Here is a 23,912-nt window from a genome sequence, read left to right on the forward strand (position 1 = left end):
AGAGTGAATTTTTTTCCTATGCTGAGCAAATAATCATGACATATAAGTTTCTGATCTTTTAAGAAACATTTTCACTTTAAAGTGACAAGTTTTTCAAAGAAGCTTTAGGCAGAAATCAATTTTGGAAATAGTAAATTAGTTATTCATCTGACTGTTGCTCCCGACGTTTGGTCTGTGAGCTACATTCTCCTTATCCATCCTTAGGGATGTGCCTCATAGTTCATGGAGTAGAGGGAAGGGGAGGGCTGGCTATCTCCAGAATTGGAGGGCACTCCAATTGTGCCACTCCAATTGAAATGCTGGTGCCTTAGGTTTCAGTCCTGGATCCACATGGTCCCCGGCCCCAGCACAGTTAGGGGCAACCTCTGATCCTCCAAGCACCAAGTCAAAAATAGTCCCCAAGCACTAACAGGTGTGGCAAAAAAAAAAATTGATGGAATTGTATTAGTCTCCTGTCCTTCCAGCCCTAGGGAAGCAGGGCCCGGAGGCATCCCTGGTGGTGAACATACATATGCCATGTCTTCTGTATCCATTCACCTGCCAATCAACATAGTTTTTCCATACTTTGACTGTTGACTGTTATGATTAATGCATCATCAAAACAGAAAAGTAATAACATGCTTCTAAGTACTTCACGATCTGCATAATTGACAGATAATTGACTAATCAAGGTAACTTGCCTATGGAAATAGCATAAAAATCATAAAATACTAGCAGAGGAAATTCCAACATCGTCTAGTCTAGGAGATGTGCAGACTAGAGCCCGTAGGGCCAAATCCAACCCAAGACCAATCCATTGACTATTTGGGTTTGTTTGTCTGGGGTGGGGGCCTCACCAACAGTGCTGGGGCTCCTGGGCCACTTCCAGAAGTTCTTGTGGTGAGTTGAGTATACTCGGGCCTGGTGATGTGATGTCCTGGCGGTACTGGAGCCACCAGAATATCTTTGCTGATACTCAGGGAACTAGTACCTGAGGGTTCACCTGATAGAACTGGTGGAGGGGACTTCCAGTGCCAGACATCAATCTCACGGCCTCAGTGTGCCACTCTGGCACTTTGAACTATCTCCTAGCCCTTATTTTTGTGGGGGAAAAAAATTTTGTTGGCACAGAGTCACATCCACGCCTCTGTTTACACTTTGTAGCTCTTTTACTCTTTTACTCTTCAACAGTAGCATTGAGGGGTTGCTAAAGAGACTGCTTGTGGCTAGAGCGATAGCACAGCGGGTAAGGTGTTTGCCTTCCATAAGGCCGACCCAGGTTCGATTCCCAGCATCTCATTTGGTCCCCTGAGCACCACCAGGAGTAATTCCTGAGTGCAGAGCCAGGAGTAACTCCTGTGTATTTCCAGGTGTGACCCAAAAATAAAAATAAAATAAAAATTATATTTAAAAAAAGAGAGAGAGACTGCATAGCCTGGAAAGTTAAAAGTCTTTGTTCTATGGCACTTAACTGAGGAAGCAACCATACTTCTGGTGTAGCAAACACAGGTTAAGGTAAGAACACTAACGCCTGGCGCTGGGACAGATTCAGAATAAAGGCCCAGCCTCCCCACCAAAGTCCTTGGCTCGATCTGGGTGCCTATGCTATAGTTTAGTGCATGATTATAATGCTAATCTGAACTTCACTTTCTCCACACATGAAATGGAATTATAATGCTACTTCTTTTACATTAGTGATCACTTTGGCAGCCTTTTGAATGTTCAGAGAAAGCACACCGGGTGCTAAGTTAATTAAGAGATCATTTCATTAAACCTCTGAGGGAAAAGTTCAGGAGTCCAATCCACAGATACCAGTCTGAAACTTTTTAAACAATGGGCCTTTCTCTTTTTATTCAAGATAAGATCTAATAATAAATATTTTGAAACTGCCTACATGGGTTCCTTGTACCTCTCTAATGAGATTCCTTTCCTTTAATTATTCCAAGCATCCCAGTAGAATTAGAGACTTCTACTGCTGTGTGAGCAATTGAAGACGTGCGCCTGCTCGTGCACGCACACATGCACACATGCTCACACACATACACATACAACACCACAACCAACAACAACAACAACAATGACAAGGTAATTTGTTTTATTTTATATCTAAAAAAACTGATAACTCTTTGGAAATTTTTGATTAGAGCTTTTTCTTTGTCTTTACACACAAAGTGATGTTCTGCCTTCTAACAGAAATAATATAAAGTCATAAAATGCAAACAACATTGAGAAAGATATAAATTCTGGAGAAAATGTTATGCTTTCACCTCCCTATTGTTTGACCACATATCATTCTCCTCTCGGGAGCAGAGTGTCATGCTTGGGTTGTCCTGCAAACATGGGCCCCCATTCTCTATCTGAGGGGTTGTCACAGGACAACAGTGAAGGGTCTCAAGGGGTCCCTGACTTTTAGGCTTAACAAGAGCTTCAAACGAAATCATTGAAATAGAAATATTGTGAAAATTATAAGTTGGAATGACTCTACTCTGACTCAGTTGGAAATCCTTTTATCTGCTTTAGTTTATTAATAATTAAAATGATGAACCCTTGAAAAATTCCATATTTCATAAACATTATGAACCAGCTACTTGAGTTAGCTCACATGATCCTTCAGATACTTCATGACTTGTGTGTAATATATTATCATTTTCACCACGCAGAAAACAAAAGTTAAGCCTTAGAGAGTTTACCAAAGAAACCTGACCAATGTCCCACAAACAGGAAGAGATCAGGCTTTTAATTCTCTTTCCCCATATAGAAAAACATAGTATCATAGGCCCAGAAATGATTTCAGAGAAACCTGTCTGAAGAGTAAGAGTCACTAGAACACTTTTCTCTCATTCTTCCTCCCCACAAATATTTATTTAGTAACTGAAACCTGTGTTTTCTATTAAAATTTCTGAAAATTCATTTTTTTCTTTACCCAGAGAAGGTGATTTTTATATGGTTTTTATGTTAGTTTATCTAGGTGTGGAATTCCTGTTTAAGGTGAAATTAAAGGTGTAAAAAGTAGAAATTAAAATGAACAAGGAAAATGCCTATAAAATGAAAATACTCGTTGGGTTTAAAATTTCATATACTTTGTCATTTTGACATTATATTGGATTTAAAAACTCAAATATCTAATCCCTTGATCTAGTTATAGTGTTGAATGGAAAAAGAATTTGTGCCAACTCATATGTCAGTAAAGCTGGTGCTAAGTTCTGTTTCATAACTGACAAAATGATCGGGGGTCTCTGTCTTGCACTAAGTAAAAAACAAAGAACAGCAGAATTAATTTCATCCTGAATAACAGGTATCTTGTATTGATAGTCTGCTTACCAACGTTGGTTAGAAAACAGCTTTTTAAAAAATTAGGCTCCTTTAATATTTATTATATGGAAAATTACTCCAAAAATTAATGACATGACATTTTCTTGGTAAAAATATATTTTTGCAACTTTAGGTCTTAATTATCCAGGGTTGTTTGATCAAATTTATATAGAACTTTAATACATGAATCAATATAATAGCAATGGGAAAACATACATGTAATCAAGATTAGCAATTATGGGGCTGGAGCAATAGCACAGCGGGTAGAGCGTTTGCCTTGCATGCGGCCGACCTGGGTTCCATTCCCAGCATCCCATATGGTCCCCTGAGCACCCCTAGGAGTAATTCCTGAGTGCAGAGCCAGGAATTAACCCCTGAGCATCGCCAGGTGTGACCCAAAATAAAAAAGAAAAAAAAATATTAGCAATTAGACAATCCTACACAGCCACTTGGTAGCAGAATATAAAGGGGAAAAAAAGAAAAATCCAAATTTCTTGCATTTGTATATATTATGCTTGACATTGATGTTTAGGCAGCAGTTAAGGAGAAGACAGAGACCTGTGAGATAGTGCAAGGATTAAGGAATTGCCTTGCATATGGTCCCCTAAATACTGCCAGGGTCACTCTTGAGTGAGCACAGAGCCAGTACTAGCCCAGAAGTACTGCTAGGTCTGCTCCAAATCCCCTCTACCCCCTCACCACTCCAAAAAAGAGAAGGCCAAGATGAATAGCATCATGGTTTTATTATAATGGCAAATAAACAGCTTCATGTGTGTTAAAATGATAAATCAATAACCATGAAATTCAACACTCTAAAAGCTCTTTTGGTTTTTCTTTGATTTGGGCTTTTGAACCACACCTGGTTAGGATGTACTCCTGACTCTGCACTCAGGAATTACTCCTGGGGCTGGAGCAACAGTACAGCGGGTTTGCCTTGCAAGCGGCCCACCCAGGTTTGATTCCCAGCATCCCATATGGTCCTCTGAGCACTGCCAGGGGTGATTCCTGAGTGCAGAGCCAGGAGTAACCCCTGTGTATTGCCAGGTGTGACCCAAAACAAAAAGAAAAAAAAAGGAATTATTCCTGCCAGTGCTTGGGGGACCATATGGGATTACTGAACTTCAGGTCAGCCGCATGCAAGGCAAGTGCCCTACCTGTTGTCCTATCACTCCAGCCCCTCTAAAGCTTTCTTGAGCATCTGTTGGTGTTCTCTAAAATTTCAAATTCTAGCAATATAATATTACAAAATATAATTGGTAGAAAAAAGGTAAGAAAAGTTCATATTACTGATAATGTTTATCTTTTGCATCACTTATTGTCCCCTTGCTCATCTGTTTGCTCGAGCAGGTGCCAGTAACATCTCCGTTCATCCCTGTCCTTCCCAATGCTGCCATATCAGGGGCTCTTTCAGGGTCAGGGGAATGAGTCCCATTATTTTGTTACTGTTTTGGCATATTGAATATGCCATGGGTTGCTTGCCATGTGGGTGGGATGCCCTTGGTAGCTTGCAGAGCTCTCCGAGAGGGACAGAGGCTTTTTATGGAAAGTGGCCTTGAACATGGCTGAGACTGGGTTCTGGAGGTTTTTGGCTGCCAGGGCTCTGCTTGGGGTGGAGAAGGAAACTCAACCTGCCCCTCTCCAAGGGGGCTGCAGTGAAGATAGCCTGGTGAGGGGGCAGGAGATCCTGTGTTGCTTTCCTCCTGGAGCTTTGTTTTATAGTCTCTGGATCTTGGATATTGATGAGATTACATGGCGCCAGGGGCAGTTTGTGGGTGTGACTGCCAAGCTACTGGAAAACAGGGGATCTGGGTAGAGGAGGCCCAATCCCAATCCGAGCAGGCTTGGAGATCTCAGCCCCGGATCCCGAATACCTGGTTCCTCTTTTAGTTCCCTCATGCATGAGGCTCATCTGAGCGTGTGGAGAGTGGCCTTGAGCATGGCTGTGGCTGGATTCTGGAGGTTTTCAGCTGCCAGGGTTCTGCTTGGGGTGGGGAGAGAAACTCAACCCATCCCCCTCTGAGGGGACCTCAGTGAAGACAGCCTGGTGCGGGGGCAGGAGATTCTGTTAACGTTAATTCTAACAAATTAACAAATAGAAGAAAATATCTATTCTAAACTATCTTTAAAAATATCAGGGCTGGAGCAATAATAGCACAGCGGGTAGGGCATTTGCCTGCACCGGCCAACCCAGATTCGATTCCCAGCATCCCAAATGGTCCCTCAAGCACCAACAGAAGTAATTCCTGAGTGCAGAGCCAGGAGTAACCCCTGTGCATTTTGGGTGTGACCCAAAAAAGAAAAAAAAATGACCTATGACAATTTGATTAGTTTTTAATCTCTAAAATATTTTATATTTTCACTGAGATACTAATATTATTAAAATCACCTTTACTTAATCCATTTCATAATTTTGAGGTCTGTAGCCTCTAAAAACAACAGAAACCCATCTCCTGAATTTCTAGATAGACTGCCACCCTATCCCTCTTAAAGCACAGCCATGAGCTTCTTGTCCATGTTTTCCTTCTTCTCATCTTATTCTGCTACCCTATAACTAAATTTAAAATTTAAAAAAACTGAGCGAGTTTACACTATCTATTGCTTTGTTTCTAACAACCATTCTCTTTCCAAAATGTATATCATGGCCACAGATTCATAACAAAATAAGTTTTTTGTTTTATTGTTTTCAAGGAACTTTTGCCATAGTTCTTTATTTTTAACTTTTTAATTTAGAAATAATCCTAGATTTGGGCTTAAGAGAGAGTACAGTGGGTAGGGCTGTTATATTGCTTCTGACCAACCAGGGTTTGATCCCTAGCATCCCAGGTGGTCCACTATCCCTTTTCCAAGAGTTATCCATGGGTGCAGAGCCAGGAGTAAGCCCTGAGCACCACTCAGTATTTACCAAATAAATAAAAAATAAAAAATATATAATCCTAGATTTATAGGAACTTATAAGTGATGCAGAGTAACCAAGTATAGTCCCCACAAAAATTTTTCCTAGTGGTTATATCTGGTATAACCATAATACAATGCAAAATCAGGATATTGACATCAGCACAATGTATATAGATAGTTCATATTTTACCAGGTGTGTTTCCTGCAGGTATCTCTGCAATCAAGAACAAAACTATTCCATCACCTCAAAGACCTGCTGTTGTTTCACCCATTTAAATGAAGTCTAGAACTTTATCATCCCTCTAGTACCTCTCCCAAATGTAATATAGCTATCTTAAATATTTCCTTTCACACTGAGAGCCACCTGAAATAATGTACTTTCTTCCTCAAATGCCAAACCTAATTTAGATCATTTCAGAGATGAGGGAAAATCTATCATATTTACTTTTTTTGCCAAATTACCCAATTTGGGAAATTTTCAATCATTATTTTTATAGCTGAAAATTATTAGATTTTTCTTGCCCACCCTCCTTCTCCAGACAAGGTAGCTATAAATCCCTCAGTGGGGGGTTTAGGCAGAGTGGTTTCCTTAGAAGGGAAAATGGTGGACAAATGCTGTTTCATCTCCATTATATGACATAATTTGCCTGTCAAACACAAAAGAAATTCTTTCCATACATAGGATACCTCACCTAACACCACCCAATTTTCACAAATAGAATACCCAAAATTACATTTAGTTCCTACATCCTGTAGACTTGCTTCTTGCTATGTCAGAGTCATTATCATAGTTATCCTGTCCACATGGTATTTCTTTTCCTTTTCATTCTGCAATGTATATACTTAAAAATACCCAACTATTCCAAACAACAGCTCAACTATTTTGATTTGGAAATAGAAAAGACAGTTCTTCTAAACCATAATATCTTTCATCTTTCAACTAATCTCTACTGGCTTTAGAAAAATTGAGTAGTGTGGTTGAAATTGAATAGAGCATAACTTGTCTTAAAAATGTTTTTAAAAAATAGTACAAATACTAGTCATGGTCTATTTATACAGCTTACAGAATTTTCTTGTGTGTTAAATTCAAATGACAGCTACCTAAATTTCTTTTCTAGTTTTATTGGCAACACATTTACTGTATTTCACTAAATAAAAAGTATGTTGATGTAAATCAGGATGAAACTGACTTAAGTAATGTTCTTTTCATTTAAAATTAGTTACCAAAGGAATAAACATTGACCAACTATAGCAGACTCTGAAAGCCTGCCCATGGAACTGGATTTGTTCAGGGGATAGGGGATAAAAAGGGATATACGGAGAGTGGTGAGTGTAGTGTATCAACACTGCATTTCTAAAACATTAATATACATACTATTGTAAATTTCTGTTCCTAAAATTTAAAATTTTTTAAATAAAATTAATTACCAGGCTGGGGATGAAGCTTGGCAGTAGAACACTTGTATGTGTGAGACCATGAGTTTTATTCCTACCACCACAAAATATAATAATACAAAATCAGTTCTATTTTGTATTCCGAAATCCTAAAATAGGAATTTCTGTCCATCAGAAAGCAATGCCCACACTCCAAAAACCATTCAATGCTTTCTAATAACATATCTCAAGAGTGGAGCTTCTGACTTCAGCCTATAGTTATTAGTCAGATAAGGACCTATAAGGACCTATGATCCAAACAATGGGAAACAGTCTTAATACCGCCTACTTTAGAGCTTAACAGTGGTTTAGCAATTAGCTACCAAGACATAAATGTAAACACTCTGCCCCATTAATATCTGTAAAAATGTAGGGTTTCCTTGGGAAATTTTCAGCTTCAGTGAATGCTGTCAATTTCAGAACTATGCAGTATCTTCACAGAGCAGAAAGTTCTTTAATTTTTTTATGCACCTGAAAATAAATCACTTCTTCTCAGAGTGGGATGGTGTCACCCCCACACCATCTTGAAGTCAATAATTTCTTATTTTGGGGAAGAACTTATAAAATGGGTAACAGTAAGAATCAAGTAACATTAAAGTCTTCCACTTTATTCTCACATTGTTGGTTACACTCTTGCCAAAGGCCCATGTAGGTTGAAACCCAACATTTCTCTTCCTTATCTGTAGATAAGCAAATTGTGTCAGAGGTAGCCTTACTCCTAACCTGTTCTCAGATATACTGAATCTAATTTTTCAGATTGTATGAATAAGAGACCTTGTTGGTGCTGATCATATCTCTGGAGGAAATATTAATAAGAAAACATATAAAAGATTTACATCACTATTTATTTCTTCTATGTTTTTCTTTTTCCACTTTATTTAAACACCGTGCTTTACAAAGTTGTTTATGATGATTTGTTACAGGATTCAATATCCCAACACCAATCCCACCACCACTGTCACCTTCCCTCCACCATTGTCTCCATTTTCCTAAGCCTAACACCTCAAGCCTGTCCCTGTACCAGGTCCACAATAATTAATTTTATATTGCTTGTTAGGCTAGAGCAATAGCACAGTGGGTAGGGTGTTTACCTTGCATGCAGCCAACTTGAGTTTGTTTCTTCAGTCCCTCTCGTAGAGCCCGGCAGGCTACCAAGAGTATCCCTCCCGCACGGCAGAGCCAGGCAAGCTACCCATGGCATATTCGATATGCCAAAAACATAACAACAAGCCTCACTTGGAAATGTAACTGGTGCCCACTCGAGCAAATCGATGAGCAATGGGATGACAGTGACTGTGACAGTGATATTGCTGTTACTACTAAACAGCTAATGGAATGATTAGAAAATACTTCAGTAAAAGAAAATTCATGGGGGGCTGGAATGATAGCACAGTGGGTAGGGCATTTGCCTTGCACGCGGCCGACCCAGGTTCGATTCCCAGCATCCCATATGGTCCCCTGAGCATTGCCAGGGTAATTCCCAAGTGCAGAGCCAGGAATAACCCCTGTGTATTGTCAGGTGTGACCCAAAAAGCAAAAAAAGAAAAGAAAGAAAGAAAATTTGTGAGAAACTGTTGTATCTCACCTTGGGGACATTAAGTCCTTGTCTGAGGGTTTACTTGTCTGAGAGTTTACTAAGCTGTTGTTACAAGTTAAGCCTTCTGTGTTTATGTTTTTGTTAGTCGAGATTAGGTGACTTCTCCGTTATAGTTCATCCAGACCGGTGTGCTCCTAATGGTAGTATGGTAGCTTGGAGGTGTCGCTTCAGAAAATCCAGAACATTTCATTGGACAGTCCAGCTGGGGGCATGACAGCAGATGTTGGGGTGTGAGTGTGGCTGCTGGGTAAGGTGGGAACTTGGCCAGACCCCCCGCCCCCGCCACCACCACTACTCCTGAGGTCACCCCAGAGGTCGAAGCCAGGGCCAGGTATCCATGAAATTTTGCAGCTAGTTGTTCTCTTTTGAGATTTACTTATGAGTCTCTGGAACAAGGCCAGCAGGTGAGCTTACATGGCCACAATGGTGAGACGTGGTGGGGCTACTGGTGCTTCAGGCAGTATGAGGAGGAGGCAGGAGGTTACCCATCCCAACTCCAAGAAGGCCCAGAGTTTTCATGTAATTGGTAATCGGCATTATTTTATCTAAAATTATAGTATCTCCTTCCAAGAAGAAATGATTTCTTTTGTATATGTGTACATAAAGATTCCTTTATTCATCTCCCATGATTGCATAGCAGGTGGGGCTTGTGTAATTTCTCCATTTTTTTCTCTCTTCAGATGTGAGAGGCAGGTATGTTGAAAATGACAGTTGCAGGTGGTTTGCTTGGAAGGAAAGGGGAGTTTAGGACAAAGGAATAAAGTTACGTATAACCAGCGCACAGAATCTTTAAAAATACCAATTTATGCCTTTGTCACTCGTCCTCTGACAAAGCCCAGCCCTCAGAGGCTGTGTGGCAGCCCACAAAGCTCCCCAAGCAATTATGGTGAGAAAAGTTTCTGCCACAGCGACAAGCTAGTATAATAGCGTGGACCACCTGTGTGCCTTGAAAGGTGAGAATGCTTTTAGAACATAGAGAAAGAAAGGTGTTGTGTAGAATGGCAGTCATAGAAAATATTCACCACCATTACTCTCTCTCTCTCTCTCAGGGTGAAAATTATGTTGGTGAGTTTGCACTGAAGCAAGCAAGAACTCTTGCTCTGTGTGATGCATCTGAGGAGGGCAGTGCAGGGTAGTGCTTTTTTGAATACCCATAAAGCTTAGCCAGTTTTGTGCCAGCTCTGGGTTCTTTGGCAATGTTTATCTCAGCATTGGTCCTTATCTTTCCCAAGCCTATGATGACTTCTTCTGTCCCTACCCTTTACTTTACTCTTTTCCACAAAAAAAAAAAAAAAATCCTCAAAACTCTTGGCCATTTTATTTCAAGGGACAGAGGAGTTGGCCATACCTGGAGTTGCTCAGAACTTATTCCTGCCTTTCACTTGGGGCTTATTCTTGAGGATGCCCAAGGGTCACTGCTAATGGTGCTCAGGGGACCATATGTAGTGCCAGGCAAGTGTTAACCCACTGTACTAACTCTCTACCCCCTCTGAATCACTTCTTACCCATTCCAACAGCTCTAAGAGATACTTTGGGAAAGGTCAAAATAACCCTACTGACTGGGAAATAGAGTGCATTTCCTCACATGTGTTCTTCTGGAACTGTCAAAAGGAACATGACAAGAATAAAACCCCCAAGTAAAAGAGTGCTTGAGCACCTTTATTCCTAGCTTCTTAAACTGTGAATTGAACCCCCATATGGGAATCATGTTGTTGAGTGTTAGGGTCATGAAAAATTTGGCAACTATAAAACTGCACAGGGGGTAGGGCGTTTGCCTTGCACGCAGCCGACCCGAGTTCAATCCCCAGCATCGCATATGGTCCCCTGAGCACCGCCAGGGGTAATTTCTGAGTGCAAAGCCAAGAGTAACCCCTGTGCATCGCCAGGTGTGACCCAAAAAGAAAAAAAAAAACCTGAAAGCACAGCGACCAAAAATTAGTTCAGACTCAAATATATCATGAATCTGAGGTGTTTCTGGCAGCACTCACCTGAATTGCATTTTTTGGGTGAAAAGGGATGTCAGGTAGAAAAGTTTAAGGATTCTTGCCCTGATTTACATGGACTGTTGCCTTGAACAAGGTTACAGCAGACTGCTGTACCCTAGTACAAATATCTTGTAAAACATGTTACCTGAGAAACTTTGTGAAGTCCAAGAGCACAACAGGAAAGAGAAAGTAACTCTATTATGCTGACTAATTTTGAAACCTAAGGGCTAGACAGATAATATAGTGGGGAGGATGCTTGCCTTACACACAGCTGACCTGATTGGATCCCCAGTACTGCATATGGTCCCCTAGCCCCACCAGAAGTGAACACTGAGCACAGAGCCAAGAGTAAGCTCCGAGCACCATGCAGGTGTATCCCCAAAACAAAACAACAAGAAAATAGGAACACTATATATGTTTGGGTGGCTAAAGAGATAATACATCAGGCTAGTCTTGCCTAGCACACAGCACACCCAGGTTCCAACCTCAGTATCCCATATAGTCTTCCCCCTGCCAAGGGTAATCCCTGAAGGCAGAGCCATGAGTAAGCATTCAGTATTACTGAGTGTGGCCCCAAATCAAAAATCCAAATTTTACCCGAATGCCCCAGAACGGATGACTGGTTGAGGAAACTTTGGTACATCTATACAATGGAATACTATGCAGCTGTTAGAAAAAAGGAGGTCAAGAATTTTGTAGTCAAGTGGATGGGCATGAAAAGTTTCATGCTGAGTGAAATGAGTCAGAAGGAGAGAGACAGACATAGAAAGATTGCACTCATCTATGGTATATAGAATAACAGAGTGGGAGACTAACACCCAAGAACTGTAGAAATAAGTACCAGGAGGTTGACTCCATGGCTTCGAGGCTGGCCTCACGTTCCGGGGAAAGGTCAACTCAGAGAAGCGATCACCAACTACATTGTAGTCGAAGGCCATGTGGGGGAAGGGAGTTGCGGGCTGAATGAGGGCTAGAGACTGAGCACAGCGGCCACTCAACACCTTTATTGCAAACCACAACAGCTAATTAGAGAGAGAAAACAGAAGGGAATGCCTTGCCACAGTGGCAGGGTGGGGTGGGGGGGAGATGGGATTGGGGAGGGTGGGAGGGACACTGGGTTTACGGGTGGTGGAGAACGGGCACTGGTGAAGGGATGGGTTCCAAACTTTGTATGAGGGAAGTATAAGCACAAAAGTGTATAAATCTGTAACTGTACCCTCACGGTGATTCTCTAATTAAAAATAAATAAATTAAAAAAAAAATCCAAATTTTAAAACCCAAATACAGACTTGTGAACATATTGGTCAACTTATCATTTGTATTTGTTCAGTTTGGGTTTAGGGGCCACACCCATCAGTACTCAGGGATGACTCTTGGTTCTGAACTCAGAGGTCATTCCTGGTGGAGCGCAGGGGACCATGCAAGGTGCCAGTGTTGGAACAACGGTGGGTAGCGTGCAAGGCAAGAGCCCTAACCACTGTACTATGGTTCCATTCCATCTGTCTGTAGTATTTGAGCTAAATGTATGACATTGGAAGATGATGAGGATTCAATCAGAGAATAATGAGAATTTCCTGCTTGTGTTTTTAGGTTTTTGCCTTGGACTTAAATGATAACTGGAAATGAAAAAACAGTTTTCTTTCTGGGGTCACATGTCCATCCACTGGTACACAGCTTTTGGTATGATGTGACTAATGGTTGACTTTAAACCTGTGTGTTTTTGATAGTGATTTTTTTCTAATATAACCCTTCTTGGTTTAGATTGCATAACAGGGAAGCCCTGAACCCCTTGAAAAGCATGTATTCTTTTGTTTTGCTTCCATAGAAAGATCTAATAGGATATTACTGAACAGGACACCCACACTTCTCAGCCCTGAAATGTGTTCTGAATCAAAATCATGTTTTTTTTCAAGTGGGAGGGATAAGAAATTTATGCTCCTCAGATCAAGTTCTTTCATGATCTATTTCTGGTGTTAACACCACACCTCCAGAAGCATTTGGACTTTTCAGAATAGAGCAGAATCTTAATAGTGTCCCCACTTTTTTGGCTATATTTTTCTATATAACTCAAAATGATAAGTCATCTTCAAAACCTTTTATTTTTGCATCTCCCATATGTTAGCTTTCCCTCATTCCACATAGACTGAAGCTGAGACGCCATCTAACAACTGAAGCATTCATGAATAGACATTTTGATCTATTCTGCTTCCAGCACTCATCCTTTGAACATGCCATGAGCAAATGTGGGTACTCTGCACATCTGTCAAGCCATGGGCACCTGCAGATAGAACATCTGTAGCACTCCAGGCTTCCTACATGCTCTGTTTCACAAGCACTGCGTTTTGCTTAGCACACAGGTTACACTGCATGCATCTGAGAAAAGACCCACCAAATACTTACAATTTACTAAAGGTTACAAATAGGTGAAAGATGGAGAAGAAGCTGGGTTTTGAGTATAAGCTATAATAGAAGTATAAGCACAATTCATCTGTTTGCTGCTTATTCTCTTTCCACTGTGCATGCTTCTATCCCAGACCATATGCCTTCACTTTATCCCCAGAAGCAGTTTGCACATACTCATGCTTCTGGAAAAGTTACTCAGCTCCTCTTTACAAGTGAAGCACCCCCAGCTTGACAAATCTTTCCAATTATCTCATAAACCTCATTAATCTGAGTCATACAGGCTTCTGATTGTATCCATCTTGGATTTCCCTATCTTCATCCTTCTGATTCCTTGCTCCTATTCTTCTCAGATGCCTGATTCATATCAGTTTGCCTTGGTACCTATTAGCATTCTGGAAACACCTGAGTAGATCCGATCACTGCAGCTCTGTGAATACCTGTGTAGTTGAGAAAGCTGCAAAGAGAGAGAGAGAAGCGCAAAGTGGCAAAAATGACAGAGCTGACTTGATTCAAAACCAAGCCTCATTATTCCTGTGGTGGCTCAGGTACAGCTTTGACTGTATCAATCTTCCAATAATCAATGTCTAATTTTTGTTCCAAGTCACTACTATAAAGAGTTAAATGAGGGGCTAGAGAGATGGTACAGTGGGTGGGGCACTTGCCTTCCACATGGCTAATCTGGATTATATCCCTGGCATCCTTATGTCCCTCCAGGACTGATCCCTGAGCCAGGAGTAAACCCTGAGCACTACTGGGTGTGGCCCCCCAAAAGTAAATAAATAAAGGATTAATTGAAGATAATAACATTTAAATGTTAATCGTGGATCTTCTACAAGTATTTGCTTTATCTTTCCCCACCTCTACCCCTTTTCCAACCCACCCAGCTCCAATCTGAACACACTAGAGGGTTGCTAGCAAGGCAAAGTATTGAAGGAATAACTGTACTGTGTTACAAGTTCAGCTTTCAAACTGGTGAACAAATGAAGAGGTCAGTTCTCTTTAGGAAGAATTTCTTCTTTCTTCACCGCACCCACACAAATATGTATTCCCTGAGCTGCAAAGAGTGGTAAGTGTCTTAGCTAAAACTTAGTATCACTTCCTTTGCTGTGGCATTTTCTCTGCTGGAGAGCCCTACAATTTCAGCTACAATGGGCCAAGAAGTAATTAGAAGGGCAGTTTTGTGGCTTGACAAAGGCTTGACAATAATTAGCTCCCCAGCCTCCTACCATTTGGCACCCACTTTAATTCTCTTTAACAGGTCTGTTCAGAATCAGAGCCTATTTGTTATTTGGTGAAAACAGCACCCAGGCAGTTATCAGCTCTTAATAACTGAGATTTAAAACCAGCCAGGTATTTCTCTAAGGAGAGCCCCCAAGGAGTTAGCAGGTACGGAGAAGCAGGAGCCCCCACTAAGGTTTCCCAGTGGGACCCTTTGGTAGCAGGGAAACAGAGGGCTTCCCCCTGTGAAGCAGAGACCAGGCACAAGCCCACCCCCTGCACACCCCATGCTCCCCAGTACAGCCAGATTGCTGCCAAAGGAGCTGCCAGCCTGGTCCTTGCAACAGTCCTGCTGTCTTGTTCCACTTCAAAAGACAAAGGTGGGACATATCTCACGTTGGGGGAAGACAGCAGTGAATGCAGAGTGAGGTCCAATTCATACCCATTCAGTTAGCAATAGTGGTTTGCAACCTGCAACCTTTAGGACAGCAGAATGAAAACCAACACTTCTAGCCATTAATTATTTGTTCTCCTTCCATGTCCAGCCCTCATCCCAGACCCTAAACCCAGTGTGAACTTGCTAAGGTACAATTTTTTTTGATTTCTTTTTATTTTTCTTTGTTTCTTCCTTCCTTCCTTCCTTCCTTCCTTCCTTCCTTCCTTCCTTCCTTCCTTCCTTCCTTCCTTCCTTCTTTCCCTTCTTTCTTTCTTTCTTTCTTTCTTTCTTTCTTTCTTTCTTTCTTTCTTTCTTTCTTTCTTTCTTTCTTTCCGGGCAGGGGTCACATGCAATGGTGCTCTGGTCTTATTAACTCCTGGAAGGGTTTAGGAGACCTTATGTGGTGTGAGGGATTGTAACTAGGTCAGCTGCATGCAAGGCAAGTGCTTTAACCACTAAACTATTTCTCTGGCACAAGGCACAATCTCCTGGGTCTGGTGCAGTGTAGCTTTCTACATGCTCCATTCTCCTGGGCTAGCCTCACTGCTCTCCCATTTGGTGCTCTCAGCTCTACTGGTGTCAGCACACAACACATCACTTGCTTGGATGTTCACACAAAGGCTCACCTGGGTGGGTATTTTTGTTCTATGTGTGGAGACCATCTGACAAGAGTCTTTGATTTTTTCTATCCTATCTTTTAATGAAGCAAATGAAAAATTAAACTTGAGTAAAAAAAGGAAAACATGAGTGTCTGCAGGCCAGGGACCTGAAGCTGAGCAGATGAGATAGTTTGACTGTAGGTACTTGGGGGTGGAGGGGGGTTTGAGGGAATAGACCATACCCAGAAGTGTCTAGGAGCTACTCCAGGCTCTGTGCTAAAGAGTGACCCCTGGCAGTGATCAAGGAACTTATGTAGTGCTAGGGATTCAAACCCAGGTCAGCAGAATGCAAGGCAAGTGCTTTAACCCCTATTCTATCTCTCTGGCCCTAAGACACAGTTTGATACGATGTTAGTTCATGTCTATTAGTGTAAAATAAAAGACTCCTAGGGAATTTATGGAGAGAACATATTTCCCAGAGAAGCATAAATTCATCCTTGGCCAATGTTGTCTGTCCTAAACTTAGCCACACAAGAAATTTCTCTCCGTCTCTGTCTGTCTGTCTCTGTTTGTCTTTCTGTCTGTCTCTGTCTCTCTGTCTCTCTCTCTCTCCTCTCCACCCACACTCCCCCACCCCCCCACACACATCCACAAGATAGCAGGTTAGGGTAAATAACAATGAGGATAAAGAAAAAATATCAGGGCTGGAGTGATAGCACAGTGTAGGGCGTTTGCCTTGCACACGGCTGACCCGGGTTTGATTCCCAACATTGTATATGGTCCCCCGAGCACCACCAGGAGTAATTCCTGAGTGCAAAGCCGGGAGTAGCCCCTGTGCATCGCCAGCTGTGACCCAAAAAGCAAAAAAAGAAAGAAAGGAAGGAAGGCAGAAAGAAAGAAAGAAAGAAAGAAAGAAAGAAAGAAAGAAAGAAAGAAAGAAAGAAAGAAAGAAAGAAAGAAAGAAAGAAAGAAAGAAAGAAAGAAAGAAAGAAAGAAAGAAAGAAAGGAAGAAGAAAGAAAGAAAGAAAGAAAGAGAAAGAAAGAAAGAAAGAAAGAAAGAAAGAAAGAAAGAAAGAAAGAAAGAAAGAAAGAAAGAAAGAAAGAAAGAAAGAAAGAAAGAAAGAAAGAAAAAAGGAAAGATACAAAATATTTCCTAGAACTTCAGAACTACAGAGACTAAACTCTTCTCTGCCAACCTAACTTTAGTACTAAGTCAAATACGATTTTTAAAAATCATCTCTCAGGGCTGGGAGAGCACTCAAAGGGCCAGCATATATGCCTGGCATGCACAACGCTTTGCATTTGATCCCTAGCACCACACATACCAAAATAAACTTTTTTATTTCAATACTATTTACTGAATTCTCATTATTTGCACTGCTTTTAGACTGACAGAATTCTCTAGGACCCAGTTAAACATACATGTTCTCTGTGACAAAAGAGAGACTGCAAACCCCAGTGTAATCTGTCTCCTTAAACTAGTAGAGAAATTTATACAGTTGCCATGTGCAATTACCTTCAAGTCTACTAGAATCTTGTTGGGAATTCAGTTCCTGCTCACAAGCACTAACAATTCAGCTTACATTCGAATGCAGTTTATCAGATCAGAGAGCTGACTCAATAGCACTCATCTCCACGGTGGGTTCTTAAAATGCATCCTTCGGATTCCTGGGAGGACTTCGAAAGGGGTATCTTCGGAATAGCTGGAAGCTGAGTGGGACAGCACAGAGTGAGGGATGGTATGGAGGGGGTTAGCATGGATGAACAGTCTCTCCTTTCTTTGGGGGCCTTCCAAGCACAGGAGACCCTGGGGCCTCATTTGGGGGTTTTCAGTCACTAGGCCTACAATTCAGTGTAAGGATACTGAGGTCTCGCAGTGCTGAGGATTAACTGGGCCACCGAACAGTGATTTAAGGCCTCCAACATCACATCCAGAGGCCTCCAGCCCTGTACCCAGTGATGTTCAGGGGACCATTGTAGTACCAGGTATCAAACCCATTGGGTACATTCTAGGCATGTTCCCCTACCGCTGTGCTTATCTCCTTGACCCCTCTTCTTTTTTTCCCTTAGGCTGACATATTTACAAACAACTTGTTTTTATGGATTCATGAAATATTAAGATATAAGCCATATTCTGGACTGGAGCAATAGCACAGAGGGTAGGGTATTTGCCTTGCACGTAGCTGACCTGGGTTTGATTCTTCCGTCCCTCTTGGAGAGCCCAGCAAATACAGAGAGTATCCCGCCTGCACAGCAGAGCCTGGCAAGCTACCCATGGCATATTCGATAAGCCAAAAATAGTAGCAACAAGTCTCACAATGGAGACGTTACTGGTGCCCGCTCGAACAAATCAATGAACAATGGGACGACAGTGCTACAATGCCACAGCCATATTCTAATAGGTAGGCTCATGTGGGTAAATCAGAAGCAAGCAAAAAAATCTGGGTCTTAGCTTATTAATTAACCAGACTTTTAACAAATTGTTTCTTCATTTTATTCCCATATAGCTAATCCACAATTTCATCTGTGATTCCAGGCAAAATGATTACTCCCTCCCCAAACTTAGGTCTTCTCTTAGGACAAACTCATCTTTGTCCCCATTCCAAACTCAGTACAATGACCTCCTCTAATGTCTTAGGAAGAGCTATCAGTCTCTTGACCAAGGAATGTTTTTTGCTGAGAAATATCACTTTTATGATCACTTTTATGCGCGTGCTTCCCTCATATTCCTTGGTTGATTGCCTCCAGTAGGGGAAAACATGTTTCTACTGGGAGCATGGCTCTGTCTCAACTCTTTCCTTCCTCTTTCTCCATGCAGCAGCATCATGACAAGTCTCAAGTCGCTGATGTCACTCATAAAGTCTTCATTTAGCCTTGTCTTCTTATGTTTAAGTGTTATTTTAGTCACTGTGACTTATAATAATGCCAGTGCTAGGTCCCATGCATACAATGTTCAACCCCACGGTTTCGAGCAGAGTTCACTTCCCTCCACCATTGTCTCAAGGTTCCTCCTCTAATCCTGTGCCTCACATCAATCTCCCCATCATGGTAAGCTCAACTCTATAGACCATTCCCAGATTCTGTTATTTAGGGGCATTTGTTATTCCCTTTCTCTGCTTCTTTATATCCCACATATGAAAGAACATTCTGTACCTGTCTCTCTCCTTCTGGATGACTTCACTTAGCATGATACCCTCCAGCTCTATTCACGTAGTAGCAAATTGCATGATTTCATTCATGTATGTACATATATATTTATATAGAGTTGAGTAGTATCCCATTGTGTATGCATCCCACAGTTTCTTTGTGCACTCACCTGTTTTGAGCTACTTGGGTTGTTTCCGGATTTTGGCTTTCATGAATAGTGCTACAATGAACCAGGAATGTAAACGTCTTTTCTGAACAGAGTTTGAGGTTCTTGGAAAGTAGATGCCAAGAAATAGAATTGTTGGGTCATATGGAAGCTCAATTCTTAGTTTTGTAAGAAGTGTTCACGTTGTTTGCCAAGGTGGTTGAACCATCAACATGTGGGTGGATGAAGGGTCCTTTTTTCCCACATCCACGCCTACACGGGTCGTTTTTTCTCATTTTGATGCATGTGGGCCTTGTCTTCCCCTCTCACTAAGAGTCAACTTTGCATCTTGAGGGTTTGGTTGTGATCTCATCACTATAAGAACATGGAGTAAAAGGATTTTCCCCTTCCCTTCCCTTTACATTTGTTTCTATTTGGGGGTGGGGAGGGTCATTCACACACTGGTGACAGTGCTGGCATATTGGGCAGTGGGTCTCGCATCCCTGTTCTAAGGATTTAGTTCTTCAGTTGTTTCTTTTTCCACAACAGTAAGCGTGACACATCATAATATTTAACTTGATGTTTAAGGATCAAGTTCACAATTGCTCACAGAGTTCACTCAGTGACAGTGTTTGAGCACGCTCAGACCATAGTGCTGAGGGGGGGGTCACTGTAGTGCTCATACACTTGCTTACCAAGGTCACACTCCTAGTCTGGGAGCTCACACCTCTATTTAAGTGGCCATCTCACACTTCAGTCATGTGTCTGCACATGCCTGGCCATGCACCAGAGCCATGTACTCCACTGCAGTCCAGGGTGAGCTACCGGGACTCCACTTTGGCACATGTGAACAACAGCAGGGACCAGCTCAGCCTCACACTCAGAAGGCAAACACCTTCCCGCTGAACTTTCCCCCAGACCAATGAGGAAAAGAATTTTTATCCGTTTTTCTATCATGCCCTTCTGTCTTTCCTCTGGAGCTGCTCATGGATGAAGTTTCCAGGAAGAATGAAGGAAAGACAGGTGTCCTGTGCCACTTGTGTCTGCCAACACTGATCCTGAGCATGAAGATGCCATGACCCTCAGGCTCATAGGATGCTATGTGCTCAGGAACTGGTATTGAATGCAGGGTGGCCATTTAATTTCTCCTCATTCTGGGCCACTTGAGAGAGAGCATGGCATCATTAATAATTATGCCAAGATACATGGCCTTTCTGAGTTTGGAATTGCATATGAACGCAATGTTCCGATCAGCTTTATTCTGACGCTCCTTGGCTGATGGCTCAGGCAAGCAATCTCTCAGGACAGTTCAGCAGTGACTGCTAGGGGGGTGATACTTTGAAGAGGCCTTCTTGAAGCTCTGCACCCAGATCCCGTGTTGTCGAAGTACAATCCTGGTCAATCAGATCTACACAGAGGGAAGCAAAACCACCATCCCACCCAGCCTGCCTTAAAGTTTCCTGAGACATGTAGTCTAAAAAGTTTTCAATGTTTCTTTCCAAAAAACAAACTGAAATAACCTCTTCATTTATTTTAAATTCCTTTCAGATAGCCTTGCAGATGGTTTGCTGAAATCATCACGCCAACAAAATCTGTTTGGCTCAAAAAATTAAAATAACCCTACCAAATTATCTGCATTTCTCTGTATTAAAAAAACAAGTTGCTTATTTTTAATCTATTAAGCTTATTCTCAATCTGCAGCTTGTGAGTTGAACTATAGAACTAATTCTTTAAAGAGTCACACATTTGTATTTTCTTTTCTATTTCTGGTACCTCAAACTATAGTGTTATAAATATGATTTTTTTCCCCATTTACTTTTCCATACAGTCCATGTCTCTTCTTTTTAAAGAAGTCTCCTATCAAAAATATCCAAAAGACCTAACTACTGTTCTTAATAAATCCTAGAGGTTTTCTTTCTCCCTTTCATCGATGTGGTCCAGCCCGTGGCTTTGACATCAGCTTGGTAGCAAATAGATAAAGTTCAAATTTAAAATACTTCCCTCAGGGTTGGAGCAATAGCACAGCGAGTAGGGCATTTGCCTTGTACTCGGCTAACCCGGTTCAATTCCCAGCATCCTATATGGTCCCCTGAGCACTGCCAGGGATAATTCCTGAGTGCAGAACCAGGAATGACCCTAGTGCATTCCTGGGTATGACCCAAAAAGAAAAATAATAAATAAATAAAACCCAAAATAAAATACTTCGCTCTTGGGGACATTGGTGGTGAGAAATACACGCTGGTGAAGGAAGGGTGTTGGGACATTGTGTGACTAAAACCCAATCATGAACAACTCTGTGTATCTCACAGTGATTCAATTAAAAAAGCAATTTTAATCAGTAAAATACTCCTCTCTTAGTACCATAGTACCCTGCAGGATACTATGATCCAAAGAGCTGTTCAGCTCAGGGGGCTGGAGGGGGGGGAATGAAAGGGGTGCAAGTCAGTGAATCCTCCAAGAGGTTTTCATCTGAAGTGGTTTTGCATCTATTTGGAAGAAGACCTAGCAGGGCACCTCCAAAATGACCGTGTTGCCCTTGGTGGTGCACTTTCCTTTGTCTTCTGTCATGTGGGAAATAGCATTTTTCCCACCAAAGAGAGCCCAGAGTTCTCATGAAGCTACTCTGCAACCCCGACACACACACACACACACACACACACACACACACACACACGGATGTGGAAAATGGAGTGAGGGTGAGTCAGCTTCCATAATCATATCTGCTATCACTGCAGTGTTGTTTTCACATTTTTGAGAAGCATCTGTTTCTGGGTGCTTGCGGTTTTACAAAGCATTCTTAGTGTTCCCGGTGGTGTAATTGCCAAGAAAGAACCAAGACTGCTGCTCTGGGAGCTGTCAAGATTCGAGACTCAGCGTGAGAAGGAGAACTTGGGGAGGTATTTGTTTAATGCAGGGCACACGGTTCCCGAGGGAAGGGCCTCCTCTGAAAGCCGGCAGGCAACATCTCCCCCTGCTGGCTGCTGAATAACAGTTGCCGCTGCTCGGAACGCTGGTGAGCTGTACCAAATGGCCTTCCTTCCTCTAAAAGGAGGCCAGTGGCGGCCAGGAGGGGGACAGGCAATCACCCGCTCTGAACTCTCCTCGCTCCTCTTTCCATTTCTCCATCATATGACCCTCCTCTCACACTTAGAGCCATTCTGGCAGTTTCTCTCCATTTTTCTCTGAACCATTTTCAGCCGGTCCCCTTTTGTCCTTTCTAGTACCCTCCTGTGCTCTCTCCTCCAGGTCAATCTCCCCACCTGGCCACAGACAGCTGCCCTGGTGCAACTGAAGTCAATGCGCAGGTTCCCAGCAGTGGTCAAAGGCCCTCGCTGACACTGAGTTCTGTCAGCTCCAAAGTTCCAGGCCAGGGCCAGGAGGTCAGAGAGGGAGTAAGGCACATGTGGTCACCCCCTTTCACACCCTTTCTTCCTCCTCCCTCCTTCCATCCCTTCTTCCTTCCTTCCTTCCTTGGCCCCACATACTGTCAGCACAAGTTCTACCACTGAGCCACATCGCCAGCTCTTCTTCTCTGTCCTTCCCTCAAACCAGTGACGCTGATTAAGGATTTCTCAGACTTTAGGGCTGTTACTGTTCCACGTAGCTGCTGTGTGCTCCCAGGTCTGAGCCTTGTGGCAGTCCACCAGCTGCCTTGTTGAAACCAGACATGTCTAGGATGGGGGCTAGAGGATCTACGGCCTGACTCACCCCACTGGTTCTGAAATCCAAGAAGCTTGTTCAGGCAGAGACTTGGGGACCCCCAAGTACCTCTGCACAGAAGTTTTGAACCCCTTAAAATCAAAGATTATCTGCAGCAGCTTCCTCTCTGTTCCAGGACCAAGTGGTCAACCCCACATTCTCCGACAACTTCTAACTCAGCTGGCTGGCACCCCCTTCCACCTGGCCCTGCTATTTTCTTTGACTTTACTTCCTTTTCATCCTCTTGCTTCTGTATTTGAATTGAGACACTCTTTAGTACCCAGAGTGCTCACTTCCTTGTGGATTGCTTCAGGAGACCTGGCTCAGGACCCTGTCCTACCTTGTCCCCATTAGCTAGAATGCAACACTCTGACACTCCAGAATAAAGAATAGGTGCCTTAACCCTGGCTAAAAGATCATTTCCCCCTTTTATAGAGCATGTGGCTCTTCTGATGAGATGAGACCATTAATATATCCAGAAGCTCAGCATCAGTTTCTGTAAGCAGTTACTGCAGGTGACTCAGTAGGGATGCAGAAATGAAATGCACCCCCAGTAGCCTTCTTGTCCATCATACATTCTTTTTGTGCTTCTCAAGTAAACTGATTGTCAATGTAGGAAAATGTTTCCCTTTTAATTTCATTGGGACACTCTGATTTCAACTGTGAAGTCACAGGATTTGTGGTGCTGAGGACAACCCTGTAACAAGTTGTATCATATCAGTTACTTAGATATCTGAGTTTCCCTTTTTCTCTTTATCTAATGGCATTTGGCAAGAAGCTACTGCACCACTAATCTGACTGGCATATGTCCAAATAGTTATTAGCTTTATGTTTGTATAGGTTTTCTGTGTAGTGTATGCCTCTGCACAATATTATGAAACATTTTTGCATTTCTTCCATATGCATATCTTGAGATAATAAAATTAAGTGCTAGAAAAAATATAGTTAGCCTCATCATGAGTCCTTGATGTCCATGGTCCTTGATACCAGGAAATAGGATAGTTTTTATTCGGAGAAACACAGAACAGCTGAAATAGAATGGAAGAACCTTACTAGTGACCCC

At 42.2% G+C, this 23,912-nt stretch overlaps 1 protein-coding gene across 13 annotated transcripts in view; it reads left to right on the forward strand.

The window, feature by feature from the left end:
• The window catches only part of DLGAP1 (DLG associated protein 1), a 938,748-nt gene that overhangs the window by 743,348 nt on the left and 171,488 nt on the right, over nucleotides 1–23,912 (forward strand). The window lies entirely within an intron of this gene.

This window comes from Sorex araneus, chromosome 2 (genome assembly GCF_027595985.1).
Source record: "Sorex araneus isolate mSorAra2 chromosome 2, mSorAra2.pri, whole genome shotgun sequence".
Taxonomy (NCBI): Eukaryota; Metazoa; Chordata; class Mammalia; order Eulipotyphla; family Soricidae; genus Sorex; species Sorex araneus.